Here is a 16039-nt window from a genome sequence, read left to right on the forward strand (position 1 = left end):
GTTTCGACGCAGCTCGAGTTCCCCGAAAGGGAACGGATATTTTTGGTTCCAGTTATCTAATGTATTTTGTTGCAATTAAGTTGCAAACCTTTTTTGAAACCATTTCTCCAAGTCTCCAAGAAAACAGTGACGTCATCCACAATATTAGCGCAAATATTAAACGTAGAACAATATTAAAATATTAAACTAAAAAAGGTGTGCGAGATTTGTATATTGTATATTCAGTGTGGTTATAAATATGGAAGTGGATGCAACGCACATTTGTCATTCATTTCAGAGCCGTATGTTTGCTGCTGAAGAGTGTTCAAATTAACCTCTTGAGTGCTGTGTGAAGGTGCGACAGCGAGGACCGCAATCTCATTTAAAGTATTATATCTCATATTTATTTTTTCAAAGCAAAATATGTCTGTTGGTATCAGTGGGGCGATCCCTTTGTGAGTGCAAACACAGGCTGCACTATATCCCTGTGTTGCTGCAGCCATTTTCCTGTGTGCTTCTGCACATTTAAAATAACTATTTCCCTAAAAGTGTTGCCTCACTTTGGGCCGTCCTCGAGGTTGGATGATTGATATCTGGGGTGGCTCGCACTGGTTCTCAGCACCCCTTCTTCCTTGTAGGGTAGACCTGACCCAGAACTGCTTGTTACCGCCCATGCAGTTGGTCAGGCGATGTCCACCATGGTATTCATCATATCCAGGAGTGCCATCTTTGGCTAAACCTGGTGGATAGGAAGGATAGGAAGCATTTCCCAGGTTGGGCTGTTCAGCAAAAGCTTTGCCCAGCTGTTCTTGACCGCCAAGTAGCAGACTGAGCTACTTGGTCTACTTGCTTGGTCATTGGAAGCCTGGCTCCCCAGCCCATCTCTCTGGCTCATCCATACTATCAGACTCGGCTATGCGAATCACTTTAAATGAGGTTCCACCAGTATGTGTTTCCCCCAGTGAGCCCTCTAGCACAGACTCTGTGCAAAGTAAGAGAGGACAAGAACCAGGTATTGTTGGTTGCGCCATACTGGCCCAACCTGACCTGGTTCCTAGAACTAGTGTTTCTCGTGACAGCCGGTCCCTGAATGGGCTTTGGAGGTTCTAAGTGGCCTACCTCCACCCTAAAAGTGTATAATGCTGCTATCTCCACAAATCATGATATGGTTTATAGTAAGTCTTTAGGGAAGCACGATCTGATTGTCAGGTTCCTGAGGGAAGTGAGGAGACTAAATCTCCCTCGCTCTCACTCTATACCCTCTTGGGATCTCTGGTGTTAACTGCACTGCAGTAAGCACCCTTTGAACCCCTGCAGTCAGCAGAGTTGAAGATTTAATCTTGGCAGATACTGCTTCTGACTGCTTTGGCCTCCATCAAGAGGGTAAAGGACCTGCAGGCATTTCTGGTCAACATGATCCTGAGACCCCACCCTGGAGATGTGCCCAAGGTTCCCACCACTCCCTACCGGAACCAGATGGTAAGCCTGCACGTGCTTCCCCCAGAGAAGGCAGACCCAGCCAGCTTTTCTCTGTCCTGTTCACAGATACGTGGACAGAACGCAAGGTTTAGGACCTCAGAACAGCTCTTCATCTATTAGCCATCTATAGGCCAGCATGAGGTAAAGGCTGTCTCCAAGCAGAGAATGGCCAACATGATAGTGAATGCCATTGCCTTGGCGTACCAGAACCAAGAAGTGCCTTACCCAATCGTGTTGAGTGTTGCCAGAGACATTCCATATATTGTACTGCTCGGTCATCCAGTCAATAAGTGTATCTTCTACATGACACCTCCCTATGGGTTGGATGTGGACTCTGCAGCGTCCACCTCAGGTACGCTTTCCCAGCATTATCCAATACTTGCTGAGTGGTTCTTGCAGAAAAGCAGCAGTGACTCTCCTTGTGTGACTTCCCCACCCGAAAATGTGAGGGTCTAAGGAACTCATGAAGGGCGCTGGAAGTGACAACAGCCGTGGCGTTTTCCATAGGGATCCCAATTTGTCGGTGATGTCCTATCACCACGGTTGCCTACGGTTCACCCGAGTCACTAATTCGGCTCCTCAGTGAAAAACAAATGTACATTGCATCCGCTTCTGTATTTATACCCATGCTGTGGGGTAGAGCGTGATATGCAAATCTGGCATTGGCCCATTCTGTATACACTTGAAGTGATAGGGATTCCCAGAAGTGATTCCAAGTAGTCGGTAATGTCTGACTTACGTCTCTGTTCCCTCCTTCAGGGTTACATACATAACCAAAATGTTATGTCATTATGATTTTTACATAAAAATATATTTATATAATTTATAAATAAAAGGCATTTTCCCCTGATTTTAGCCCTATGCTCTCTTTTGAGGGGCATGCTGTGAGACTTCAGTCTAAATGCCCACTTTTGTGATTGGCTGACATCTTTGTGTATGAAATAGCTAAGTATTACATTGAAATTTCACAATGAGTGGTTGTCTGGGCTTGTTTACAATAAAAGCTGTTTTAGACTAACAAAAAAATTTCAGTTCTAAGACTTAAAGGAAAATCTTATAGTATGACTAGAAATAGAAAAAAAATATTTCTCAGGTCATGACCACTGAATTGTGTAATCCGATATTACCTTTAAATTTAAATGTATTTTTTTTTTTAAATCAGTCAAGTGTAATTACAAATATATTTAATAAATAAATATGTGACATACAAACTTAGATAGAAAAGAAAATACATAATATAAGGTTTATATACCATAAATGCTTGTCAGTATATTTGACAGACAATATAAATAATTATAGATTTTACATATAATGATATAATTAATTCCAATTTAAGTTCAAAAACACTCTTAAGTTCAGCTGAGTACATTTAACATGCATTTAGACTATAATAAATGCTCATTTAATTGCAATCAACATGCAATTAAGTACCCAAAAACATCACATTCAGTTTGCACTAACCAGCAAGTATTATTTCCAAGTAAAAGTACTTAAAAGTACTATATGTGTACTTCTTTTTTTACAAGGTGGTTCCTAATCCAAATCTACTTTCATTGAATGAAAAGAACAGCTTTGTGAACTTAGAATGACATGACTGAATTTTATTTTTTGGATGAGCTGCCCCTTTAAATCATCAGAATGTCAGAATTCAGAGGCAGAATGTCACACACCCAACAGCAGGAATTGCTGTGTGCTTGGCTGAAGGAGAGGTGTCAAACATCCTTGACCTGAGCGTAGGAGGGGGCAGCGTGATGATGGCCTGCTCAGACTTGAGCGAAGGCCTTGTTAAGCCGTCCGGCCTTGAGTGTAGCACAACCGCCACTGGAGAATTGAAGGAAAGAGGCATGTCAGTCCCACACTATTCCCCAGATCTCTCAGGGCAATCAGAGATACCTGATGCAAGGCAATCAAAAACAAAATGGAAAATAAAAAAACCTGTTTGCGTGCATTTTCATCAATTTAAATCAGCAGATTCATTTTCCCTTTCCATTTGCTGAACATGCATGATTGAAAGGCAGCGGTCCTCCCCTCCCAACATGTGAGGTTAAATAGATTTGAGACAGTTGTCTGTGAGACTGGCTTTCTCTGTATGTTTGTATTCGATTAGCTGAATCCAGAGCTCTGTGTGTACTGGTTGCAGTTGGTGAAGTATCTAAGACGGCCTTAACCTCTTTCCTCACCCTTTCTCTATTATGGAAATGTGTCCAGGCCCTCTATGGATATGGAGTCTGATCAGGAAGTCATTTTCTCTGACCCTCTCCATCTAGTGTTTTCATTGAAACAAATAGCGGTTGCTGCTGTAATGGAAAAACAGACAGTTGCATAATACTGTTAGAAATGCATCGCTCACAATATAATATGTCAAGGGTTGTGAGGGTGTTTTTTCCTTTTTTTCTTCTTCTGAAGATGCTACAAGAAATTGTATAAAATGCTTAACCCTCCGTCATTGTCTTGAAAATGGTTTCTTATTTGCTCCGTAAGCACAATACGGATGTACTACTATGCAATGCTCGGTCACCAGCACATGGATGCGCAATGACAAACACACTAGGCACACAAGACAGTGTTCTCTTTAATAAAGTTAACAAAGCGTGCTGTAACACTGGCAAAGGGAAAATAGCAGTGGAACAACAAAACACAAGAAAGCGGCAACGACGGGGGCTTGATGTTTGATGTGGTTGATTTTCACATGACTGAAAATGCAAAAAGGCATTAAAGCATTCTGCAAGGTTGAGGAAAACAACTGTTGTCAAGATCTCAGGGTTACACATCTTTCCCCCTGGAGGAAAGGTGGTGAGCCGAGATTTACCTGAAAGGCAATAACAGAGAAGCTCATTTTATTCTAGTTAGGATCTTTCAACCACAATCAATTTGGCCTGTCTCCATAAATAATGGGGGTCACAGAGAGATGTGAGCTGTGCTGTATACACTGTTGACAGTGCGGTTTTGCCAACATTCATTCAGACCTCTCACTTTGCATTAGAAATGCGTGTACATCAAATTGCCCATAGTCATTTTTCAAATCACCCACTCTCATAAACACAGAGATCCCTAACATTTTATTTGAGAACAGTTTTGTGTAATTTGATTAAAAGTACATCACCTAAAGGCTATGCTTGTGCTAAGCTCTTTTCACTGGCTGGTCATCAGATATATCACAGATTGCACAGGGGTAAAATTTTGCCAATGGCGCTATACATTTAGACTCATTCAGTTATAGGCTCACTTGAAAGACCATGATTGCATCCGTACATGAAATGGTATTTGAGCAAAAAGAATATCAATATTTGATGTTTGTTTGTGAATATTAGATACTATTCCCTGAACATGGATAAAGCACATTATTTTTGTTTTGTTCTTGTGGTGTATATGTAGTTTTGAGATGGGCTATTCTGTTCCCAGGGTCCTATGTTCCCCACATTTGCATGGCTCATAATGAACATGGCAGAGGGTTTTGTAATAAAATGTGAATTATTTTGCAAATGTTGTAGCATAGCAAATAGTTCTAATGCAGTGTTACAATGTGCCTCATCTGTGTAGCTGGGATTTAAACCTGGCTAGTATTTTCTGCTAGTTTGCTGAGCATTAAAGAGTGATCTAAACAGCTAAATAACAGACGGCAGATTAAAATAATGTCAGATTTGTTTTGTTTTAAATAATTACTAAAAACTGAGATAATAAATTTACTTTTGCTATGCTTAAATAAATGCACAGCAATTTATTTTAAATATTTTTAAATTTTGCTGAAATGTTCTCTGTTAAGGACAACAGTTTAGCACCCAGAGTCAGAAGTGCAATTAATTAAAGAAAAATGTGCTGAAGAATAGTTTGCGCTTTCATCAGCAGAAGCCAGCTTCAAGTCTTACAGAGAGTTCGTAGGTCACGCTCTGCATACTTAAATTTTTCACAGCAATTATATCCCTTCAAGGTCTAGCTATACGTCATTACTGCAGGTCAAATAATTCTGACAGACTAAGAGAAAATAGATAGTCATTGTACATTTTCACAAATGGTCTGATTATCAGAAGCATATCTCCATTGATCAACTGTTGATGCTTTCACCCCCGAATTAGGCCCATTGTGACCTTCCAGCTCGTGAATTGGCACCAGCTTGTCCAGAACAACAAGTCCATCAATCTACCTATAGGATGCCTGTTGTTCACCTCCCAACCCGATCTCACGGCATATTTTACGAGGTGGCTAATTCGATACGACCTTACTGGTACAAATTTGTAAGATTTGTGCTAAAAAGTTTACCTACCCATCACCCATCACTGACAAATCAAACAAATTCATAGGAGTGAGGTCATAGGCCTACGACTTCATATGAATTAGCCGCCTCGTACAAATACGTACAAATTAGTCGTGAGACAGCATTGGATCTGTGCTCCTCCACCCCCCTCAAAAAAACAAGCAAACAAACAAACAAAAAAACTAAAGTAGGACTAGCACACATACACAGCTTATTCAAGGTTGGAGTCGGTCAAGCACTAGCTGTGACCAGAAACTTTCCAAAAAATAATGATAACATATTCTTTCTCTCAGAGGTACAGATAATAGTTATCTTATTCTCTAGTGATGTGAGATACAAAGAAAAATAAAAGCTTATAAATATAAAACAAATAAAATATCATACAGAATAAATATAAATAAAATCATGCATATAACTAGTGTTACAATCAAAAAGGAATGAATCCAAATACAGACTTAAAGGGGTCATATAATGGTACATGCACTTTTACAAGCTGATTGTATGAAAATGGGTGTTGTCAGTGCCTGTACACAACCATCCTATGAGAAAAATCCATCAAGTGTTTTTATTTTATTTATATCTCCTTATATGTTTTCTCCTGTCTCTAATCGAGCCATTCGACCGTGTGACGTCACACGATCGGACACCCCTCCCATGGGTTGATTGACAAGCAGTTTCAACTCAGACCCTGCCCTGAGTGAGCTCAAGCTGTTGTCGTCATAGTCCACCATTGTATAAGTAGAGATGCTGGACCAGAATGGCGTCCAAGCGATTGTAGTGTCCTGTTCTTGGGTGTAATAATGAACACAGCAGTTACTCTGATGTTCCTGAATCCGAACCGCTGAAGACGCAGTGGCTGAGTTTTGTTTTCGTCAATGCTTTTATGTCTACTCGAACCGCAAAGCATTTCTCACCAGACTGCTTTATAACTGAGGGTTAGTATAAAGCAGGTTTTGCTAAGAAGCTGCTCCTGAATAAAGATCTGTACCAGCTCTTCGTGTTCCTGCTGCATCTCCACAAGAAGTGAGTGTAGTTTGAAACGCTTGCACGCTTCACAATGAATGCAGCTAAAGTTTACAGGGTAACCTTAAATTACGGCATGCTTTCTATGTATGACGTTCTCAATATAATTCATAATCCCACGCTTATAATGAACAATGCGTTGTGGTTATTGTGTTATTACAAACTGTGTACGCTGGTTTTAAAGTTAATGTGGAGGTGGTAACACCAAGCTTAATTATGTAGATAGTTTATAACGGTGTTTCTTACTGTAAAAAAAAAAATCGTGTTGTAACAGTTATTACAATGCATAGATAACGTTAGCGTATCACTGACAAACCAACATTAACAGAAAGAAAGGTTTTATTGCCATGTAATATCAATCTGTCAATGAACTAACGTATACATCAGTAAACACATAGCATCTGCGCTAACAATACCCTGCCAGTACATAAAGATAGATCAAAGTGACATTACGTTAACCAACCATTCAGAAATGTCCTATTTAGCCTTAAATGTTGAATTTCGTTGGAGCTGTCATCTGGTCCCGGGTCAGACTCCGGTTCAAATTGATAAAGTTGCACCGATCTGTCCTGAGAGATTCCCGTTGCCTTTCTTTCTTCTGTTGTCAAGGGCAACAGCTCCACATGCTAACCCACAGAAAAGAGGGGTGGGGTCATCTATCATTTAAAGCTGTATGCACTGAAATGGCTTGGTGTTTTTGACCAGGTAAAATGAGAATCTATCTATAATGGGAATTTTTAATTAAAGTACATTAGAAAGTTTTCATTTAGACACTAAATAATAATTTTAACTTAAAATGGCATTATATGACCCCTTTAAGAGAACATATGACCAGAATAATAATAAACAATCAAACTAGAATACATTATTTAAATCATCTTCATATGTAGGAGGATTTGGTTATAAATGTCATTAGGATATACACTCACCTAAATGATTATTAGGAACATCTGTTTAATTTCTCATTAATGCAATTGTCTAATCAACCAATCACATGGCAGTTGTTTCAATGCATTTAGGGGTGTGGTCCTGGTCAAAACAATCTCCTGAACTCCAAACTGAATGTCAGAATGGGAAAGAAAGGTGATTTAAGCAATTTTGAGTTTGGCATGGTTGTTGGTGCCAGGTGGGGCCGGTCTGAGTATTTCACAATCTGCTCAGTTACTCGGATTTTCACACACAGCCATTTCTAGGGTTTACAAAGAAGGACAGTTTGAAATTTTTGAAATTCCGCTAGGCTAGTGTAGCAGAAACTAAATACTTCACCTGTAAGCACTGAACTCTGTGCAATCAAGTGTGAGCGGCTGCAACTAGAAAAAAATTATAAACAAAAACAAAGCAGGAGATATCCAACCCAAATCCTGATAACTATATCACAAAGAGAAAAATCACAATGTCTGAACTCTGTATCGACAATCTGCTGTTGCTTATACAGTACATGTGGCTTATGTAAATTTCAGAAAACCACTTGCTCACAAATATTACATGCAAATATTGCATAGCCACGCCACAGTGGGCCAGACTAAAACTCATAGTTTACCTTGTGTGGCTGATGTCTGTTTTTAATAAGTCGGGGTTGGCTGGGTTGATGTTGATGATAGCATCAAAACAGAAAAAAAAGAGCGCTGTTAGTTGGATTTGAAATATGGGCATGAAGAAGAATATAACTTTACTACTGCCGTGACATAACTGGAGAGGCTAATTAGCATTATTGTTTTATTAATATTAGAATAGAGTTCTAATGCATGACAAAATAAATCACCTTTAAAACAACTATATACATTTTTTAACGTTAGAAAATAGTACTATTTTATAAAAGCTTCAGGGCAGAGCTCAGGGACAAACTGGATGACAGAAGTTTTGAGTTGCAAAGTGAGAATTCATTATTTTTTTTTTTTAAGCAAATAGCATGTGTGATATGTATTCATTTTCTTTGTACTGAAACATCTCTCTCTCTCTCTCTCTCTCTCTCTCTCTCTCTCTCTCTCTCTCTCACACACACACACACACACACACACACACACACACACACACACACACACACACACACACACACACACACACACACACACACACACACACACACACACACACACACACACACACACACACACACACACACACACAATTAGAAAGGTTAATATTTGACATATATTTTCCAGTAGGAAGTATGTGTGAAGAAGTACAAATAGTAAAAGGGGTACACCCCCTGTTGAAAGAGCATGGTTTTCTTTTGTGGGGAACTGTGTTATGTCTTTTACAAGTTTATTTCTTTTACTACAGCAACATATATATAACATATTCCTACAACACCTTTCAGCAGCTCTCAGCCCTGAACTGAAAGAATCCTTTAAAAATTTCAAAAAATCTGTGGTTTCAGTTGATAGTTGCTAATTGTATGATCTGTCGTGTCTTTTAACAGGTCTCAGGCTTTCCAGCACTAAGATCCTTAAGATTTCAACTTTCTCAACTAATTTTTTTTTCTTGTGGAACAAAGTGTTGTTTTAATAATAATGATTATGTAAGCATAAGGTACTTGAGGCTGTGCTGTATCGTGAATAAGTCATGGCTGAAGGGTGCTGTTAGAGCCTGCACCCCCTTCGGCTGTGATTTATTCATGATACAGCACTTGTCTGGAGTACCTTATTGCTTTTATAAAACGGTTACTAAACAAATACCAATATTAAAGCAACTTTTCATGAAGTAAAATCACTAAAATCCTTCCCTCCAACAACAACAACAAAAAAACTGTGACCGTGATCAGCAACCACTGATATAAAAGTTAGCTATATAGATCAGTGACAGTGTCAGAAGTTACATTATTAACTCTTTCCCCGCCAGCATTTTTTTAAAAAAAGTTGCCAGCCACCGCCAGGGTTTTTGACAATTTTCACCAAAATTTAATAGCCCATAGAATATTTTGTTAAATGAATATCTTAGCATGCAATGTATCAAAATAAAAAGCTGACCCTCTTCTTTTAAACAAAAAAAATTGTTTTATTCTAGCTTCATGCATTCCTTTTTTATCAACACTTGAATATGGGTAGGTTTCATAAAAAAGCAACATTTTGAACATAAAGCTGAGAAAATCAAATTTTTGTGAAAGACTGTTTCCAGATCAGATTCAGAGCGATGATCAAACACAGATGGAGTAGATCGAGTCCATCAACACCCCTAATGCTTACACAGTCCTGTAGCTCATCCTGGGTCCACATTTCATTCAGTAACATTAGGCAGTTTTGATTCATATGCTGTTTAATGAGGATGATCACGTTATTTTTAATATGCATATGATTACATGCGATCGCTCGTTTCACTGCGTCTTCCTCACGTGTGTTTTGATCAGGAGATTCAGTACTCATTCAGAAGATGCACAATAGCACCCCCTAGCGCCCGACAGTGAAAACACGGAAATCCGGAAAATTCCGTTATTACCCTGGAAGCGTTTTCTCACAAATAACGGAAATTTCCGTGTTTGGCGGGGAAAGAGTTAAGATGCCAAATACTGTCGTAATGAGTAAGTCACTCAGTAATGAAGACTTTTATATGGAAATAAAAATAAGTAATTTTTTTGCTAGCAAAGTAGAAGTTTTACCAGTCAGAATTTCTTTTTTCTCTCTGTACTGGCAGGATAGTCTCGACTGAAGATTTGCTTTACTTTTTGGCTCTAGGATACATATATCCCAAGAACAATACCTTTAGTGCTTGCTTACCTTGCTACTTTAATAACTTTGGTGGAAGTTTACTCTATTATTGATGTTTTTGTTGTTGTTTCCTGGAGTAGGCGTCTCTTTTTTTACAGCTGGATTCTACATAGTTCACATAACCCCTATGAAAATCAGGAATCCAGAGCGGTTTTACTTCTACAGACTACATATATTCTTGCTTGCTGGAGCCATGCTGATAATAAAGACATTCCGAATCCATAGGTCTCTCTTACATAGCCTACATGTAGAAATATTTATGCTGCAATTCTGGTGAGGCAGCAATGTTGACAATCAATGGGCAGACAAATCTTAATACACATAGCATTTAATAGCTTGTTGTCAGACAGCATAATTATAGTGGAAGTGAAAAGGATTGCATGCTGCACTGATACATTTGAATTATCCTGAAAGTGTGGTGTTTTATAGGTCAGGTGTTTTCCCTCCGCGGCTCTAATTCAATTAAACTGAGACTGGTTCAATTACCCATGCTGTTACAAATGCTGGAAGATCTCATTATAGTGCAAAGATTGACCTGAGCCACTTCTCAAGATAACCCTAACAAAAACGTCATTGTTTATTTGAAACAAACACCTTTCCTTTTGAGCCGTTTGCTCAGTGCATTGGGTGAATGTTGTATAACGTTGTCATGCAACACTGCACTAGTTATTGTGAAAGTTGCCATAGCATTTTAACACTTGGATAGATAGAGTGGATTAGTAGCTTAAAGAATAGCAAGTAAGTCATATTTCATCCAGATAACACTTTCCCATTTCACGTTTGAAATCCTCAAGTCTGCTGCAGAAGATTAGTGATTTCTTTGGTATTTTTCCAGCTGAGCACAGATAACTTCACTTGCTCAACTTTTTCAACCGCTTGCAGTTTAGTAGCTGTAGTTAATGCATCTAGCAGACTGTAAATAGTAGGAAACACTCCTGAACAGCGACATATGCAATGGCTCTCCACAATTACTGACCTTGACCTGATCTCTGCTTTCTGGTTATTCGGGGAGCTGCTTTCCTTTTGAAAGAGAATGACATTTTAGCATGTAATGATTTCATCCACTTAACTGCAATATTAATTGTAACTATTAGAAAATGTATTGTAGTTTAAATGCTAAAAGTAGGACTTTAGTAGATCTTTGAATGTAATTTCATAATGTTGCCCAGATGGAATTTTATTCATATGCATATAGAAATAAAGGCAGCTAGAATTTATGTGCTCATACAGACTAATAGGCATGCATTAAAATACCTGCTCATCTTTATTTGACTATTTTCTGATTGGGTATTTTTCCCGTGTTTACTGTTCATGAGTGGGTGCGGCTTAGGAGATGTGCAGCACTTGAAGCTGAGGAGGAAAAAAAAGGGTGAAAAGAACTTGCAAACCGCATTAGTTCATTGAAAATGTGATAGAGTACACCCAGAGTCAAGGGATAACAAATCATTGTGCTCTTCTGGGATGCTTATCTACTGGTCTGAAGGAAACGGACAGTTGTTTCATTAGTCATTTGTTTATTGACCTGGTTAACCTCCTCGTCTATTCCTACTGATGATTTGTGATGTTGAATATTCATCACTGGATTCTGTGCTGAACTGTTATCTGCCTGAACTTGCCACCCTGTACAGTTGTGCCTGACATTCGTTGAAACTGGATTTGAAATTACAAAGCCTGCTTAGGTACACTATTTTTTGTGTTTGCTTTAAACAATATAGTAAATTCAAAACGTCAGAAAAAAAGAGCCCACCGAGCCTGCCTATAGTTGAGTCTTTTGGCAGATCTGATATATTCCAGATTCTTATGGTCGGTCCAAACGATAAAAGGAACCCCCGCTTCCTCTAACCAATGATGCCATTCCTCCAATGCAAGCTTAACTGCCAACAGTTCCCTGTTACCAATTTCGTAATTACATTCGGCTGGCGATAAACGGTGAGACCAAAACGCGCAAGGATGCATCTTGTCGTCCGAGGGAGAGAGCTGGGAAAGAACCGCTCCTACCCCCACCTCTGAAGTGTCCACTTCCACCACAAACTGACGTGATGGATCAGGGGGCGATGAGAATGGGAGCCGAAACAAAGGGGCTCTTGAGGTTGGTAAATGTGGCTAGTTGGCCGAAGTTACGAATAAAACGTCGATAAAAATTGGCGAACCCCAGAAACCTCTGCAGGGCCTTGCGGGAATCTGGGGTTGGCCAATCTATCACAGCCTTAACCTTGTTGTTAATCCATGCGCATTCCCTCGGACGAGACGAGGTTTCCTAGGAACGGAACAGACTGTGCATGTAAAGCGCATTTCTCTGCCTTGACAAAAAGCCCATTCGCTAGCAACCTCTGGAGCACTAGTCGAATGTGCTGGACATGTTCCTGGAGAAACGAAGAAAATATCAAAATGTCATCCAGGTAGACATAAATTAACTGATCTACCATGTCTCACAGCACGTCATTGACTAGTGCTTGGAAGACTGCTGGGGAGTTGGACAGCCCAAAAGGCATGATCAAATATTAAAAGTGCCCCCTGGGGGTAATTAAAGCAGTCTTCCACTCATCCACCTCTCTTATGCGGACCAAATAATAAGCATTACGTAAATCCAGTTTTGTGAATATGGATGCTCTCTGCAACCTCTCAAAGGCTGAAGACATCAACGGTAAAGGATAGGTATTCTTTACCGTGATGTTGTTCAGCCCTCGGTAATCAATGGAAGGTCACTGATGAGGGTACGCCAGTCCCGCATCTCCAGTCTGGAATCCACCCGAAGGGCCAGGTCCATCAGATCATTGAGATTCTTGGGAAGTTCCAAGGCATAGATCTCCTTATGGACACGGTCAGCCAGCCCATGCAGGAACCGGTCCCACTGCGCTTCCTCGTTCCATTTGCTCTTAGCGGCCAATGTCCGGAACTGAACGATGTACTTAGATACTGAATGCTTGCCTTGATGTAAATCCGAAAGTTTTGCGGGCAGCCTCGCAATCAGTGGCAGCCCGGTCGAACACCAGTCTGAGTTCCGCTGAGAGCACCTGGAACGAAGAGCAGCGACAATGATTATTCTCCCACACTGACTCTCCCCAGACCGACGCACGGCCTGATAACAGGTTGATGACCAGCGCCACCTTTGCCTTCTCCATGGCGAACGTAAGAGGCTGTACTGAGAAGAAGAGAGCGCAGCGAGTCAAAAAAGGTCTGCATAACTCGTGCCCATGCGGGTTGATGACGGCGGCTGGATTGTGGGGACCGGACAGTGGGCTGGGCGCAGTGGGCGCAGTGGGCGACACACAGATGTCAGCTGTTTTAACTGAGTCGTGAGCTCGGACGCCTGCTTCACGAGTGCCTGCACGGCCTGTGCATTGGCGGTGACATGCTCCTCCTGCCGCTCCATACGTTGACTGTTGGCAGTCAGATATCCTTGTAGTTCTATTGTCTTCGCTGGATCCATGATTGGTCAGATCGTTCTGTCGAGTGGGCTAGGAGAAAGAACAGAGGATCCAATTGCGAATAAGATAAACATTTATTCTCTCAAGACATCAGGAAATAGATCAGGAAGTCACAAAGGCTGATAACAGCAGAGTCTAAGGGAGGTTCACTGGGCACTGAGAAGTCCGTGAAGCAGGGAGGCAATCGGGCAGACACGGTCAGCTGGAACCGGAACCGGAACCGGAGCGAAGCAATCCCAAATGAAGAACACGACACACAGGAACACCAGGACACACTGTAACGATCTGACACGACTGAGTGAGACACAGGAATATATGGGGCCGGTAATGAGGTGCAGCAGGTGAGAGTGATCGGTGATGAGTAATCAGTGACCACCAGAGGTGTACAGTAGTGGTAAAAAAAGAGGTGGGTAAACTATAAATTCTGGGTGACTGCATCGTGGTCACGGTACGGTGGGCCACTGCCTACCGGTGTATGCAGCCCGATCTCACGGCAATTCGTAGTTAAACGAGGTGGCTAATATAAGCACATATAAGAGAACACACTAGAAGATATTCACATTAAACAAGCCGGAATCAAAGAATTTGACTTTTGTCTTAAATTACTTAAGCCGACTAATCGATTATCAAAATAGTTGTCGATTCGTTTTTGCCAATTGCTAACGAGGCAGGTGCAGATTAACGACAGAAGGATGAATTTGGTGCCACATATTTTAATTTAAAGAAAACCCAGTTTCTGTAATTAACAGAAGAAAGACTATATAAGTTGGACTGTAGTTTCCACAAGTGTAGCCTAATGGCTGCCGACATTAACAGATAATTTTGCTAAACTAAAAAAACAATAAAACCAAAAATTTCCTATTTGAACACAAAATACACTGCATCATTACAGCTTTTTTTTACAGGGTTTCGACATGCTCTCTACATTAAACCAGCTGCCTGTGATTAATTACTATCACAACAATGTCCAGAGTCCAACCTCTTTGTCCACTTGAAAAGTGATTGAAAAGTGTCAAAAGCTGATTAAATGTACTACAAATGGATAATTGTCATTTTGAAAATTTCTGGATATCCATTTTTGAATCTTGGTTGCGTGTTGTTCATGAATGATTCGTTCATTTTGAACAAATCTTTAATATGACTCGGGACTACCGAGTTGTCTCAGAGAGTGAGTCGTTCATTTTGAATGAATCTTTATTATGACTCAGGACTACTGAGTTGTTTCAGAGAGTGATTTGTTCATTTTGAACGAATCTTTATTATGACTCAGGACTACCGAGTTGTCTCAGAGAGTGATTCGTTCACTTTGTTTTGACTGCACGTGCGCATTACACAACATATGGGTTCTGATTGTTCTGATTCTGAATCGACAGATGAGATCCGAGTCTTTTGTTCTTCCTGTCAGTCCCATAGAGACGGGAAGAGAAAAGATTGGTTCATTTTGCTGAACGAGACTCAAAGATCCGAGTCAGTAAAATGATCCGAACTTCCCACTACTCTCACTGACAGTTGCAGCATGATATGAAAGACAACCAATGAAAATGAACAATATGAAACTAAAACGACACAAGCTTAATTTAAAATGGCTTAGGAACTGTAGGCTATTTAGAAGTGGATAAACTCTATTTAGAGGTGGATAAACGCACTTTGGAGGTGGGTAAACGCCATTTCTGAATTTTGGGAGGTGCGTAAACGGCGTTTACGTCCGTTTAGCCTCCACTACATCCCTGGTGACCATGCCTCCAACAACACCACACAACACAGACAGAATGAGACGATGAATTCATGAACCGTGACAATAGGAACAATCAGTGATGAAAGCATTTTTAAAAAGCTGTGTAAACACATAGGGCCCCATTTTAATGATCTAAGCACATGGTCTGAAGTGCAGGGTGCAAGTCAATTGAATGATTTATGACGGGAAAAATGTTCATCTTACCAGGTGCATGGCCCAAAAGGGTTGTACCTAGGGGGACCGTCCTGGTGGTTAGTTCCTATAAAACGAGTTCCTATAACGACCCAGGGCCCATTCTTCGTACGTTGCAAACTCAGTTAGTTGGATTTGATTGTTGAGGATTTGGCATGATCTCAAATTGTTTGGTTCTTCCACGCTCATCTTGAACTTGATGTCATAGCAACAGGACCGTAAGCTTAAACCTGCTCGGGAGGTAAAT

Source organism: Pseudorasbora parva, chromosome 2, assembly GCF_024679245.1.
Source record: "Pseudorasbora parva isolate DD20220531a chromosome 2, ASM2467924v1, whole genome shotgun sequence".
Lineage (NCBI taxonomy): Eukaryota > Metazoa > Chordata > Actinopteri > Cypriniformes > Gobionidae > Pseudorasbora > Pseudorasbora parva.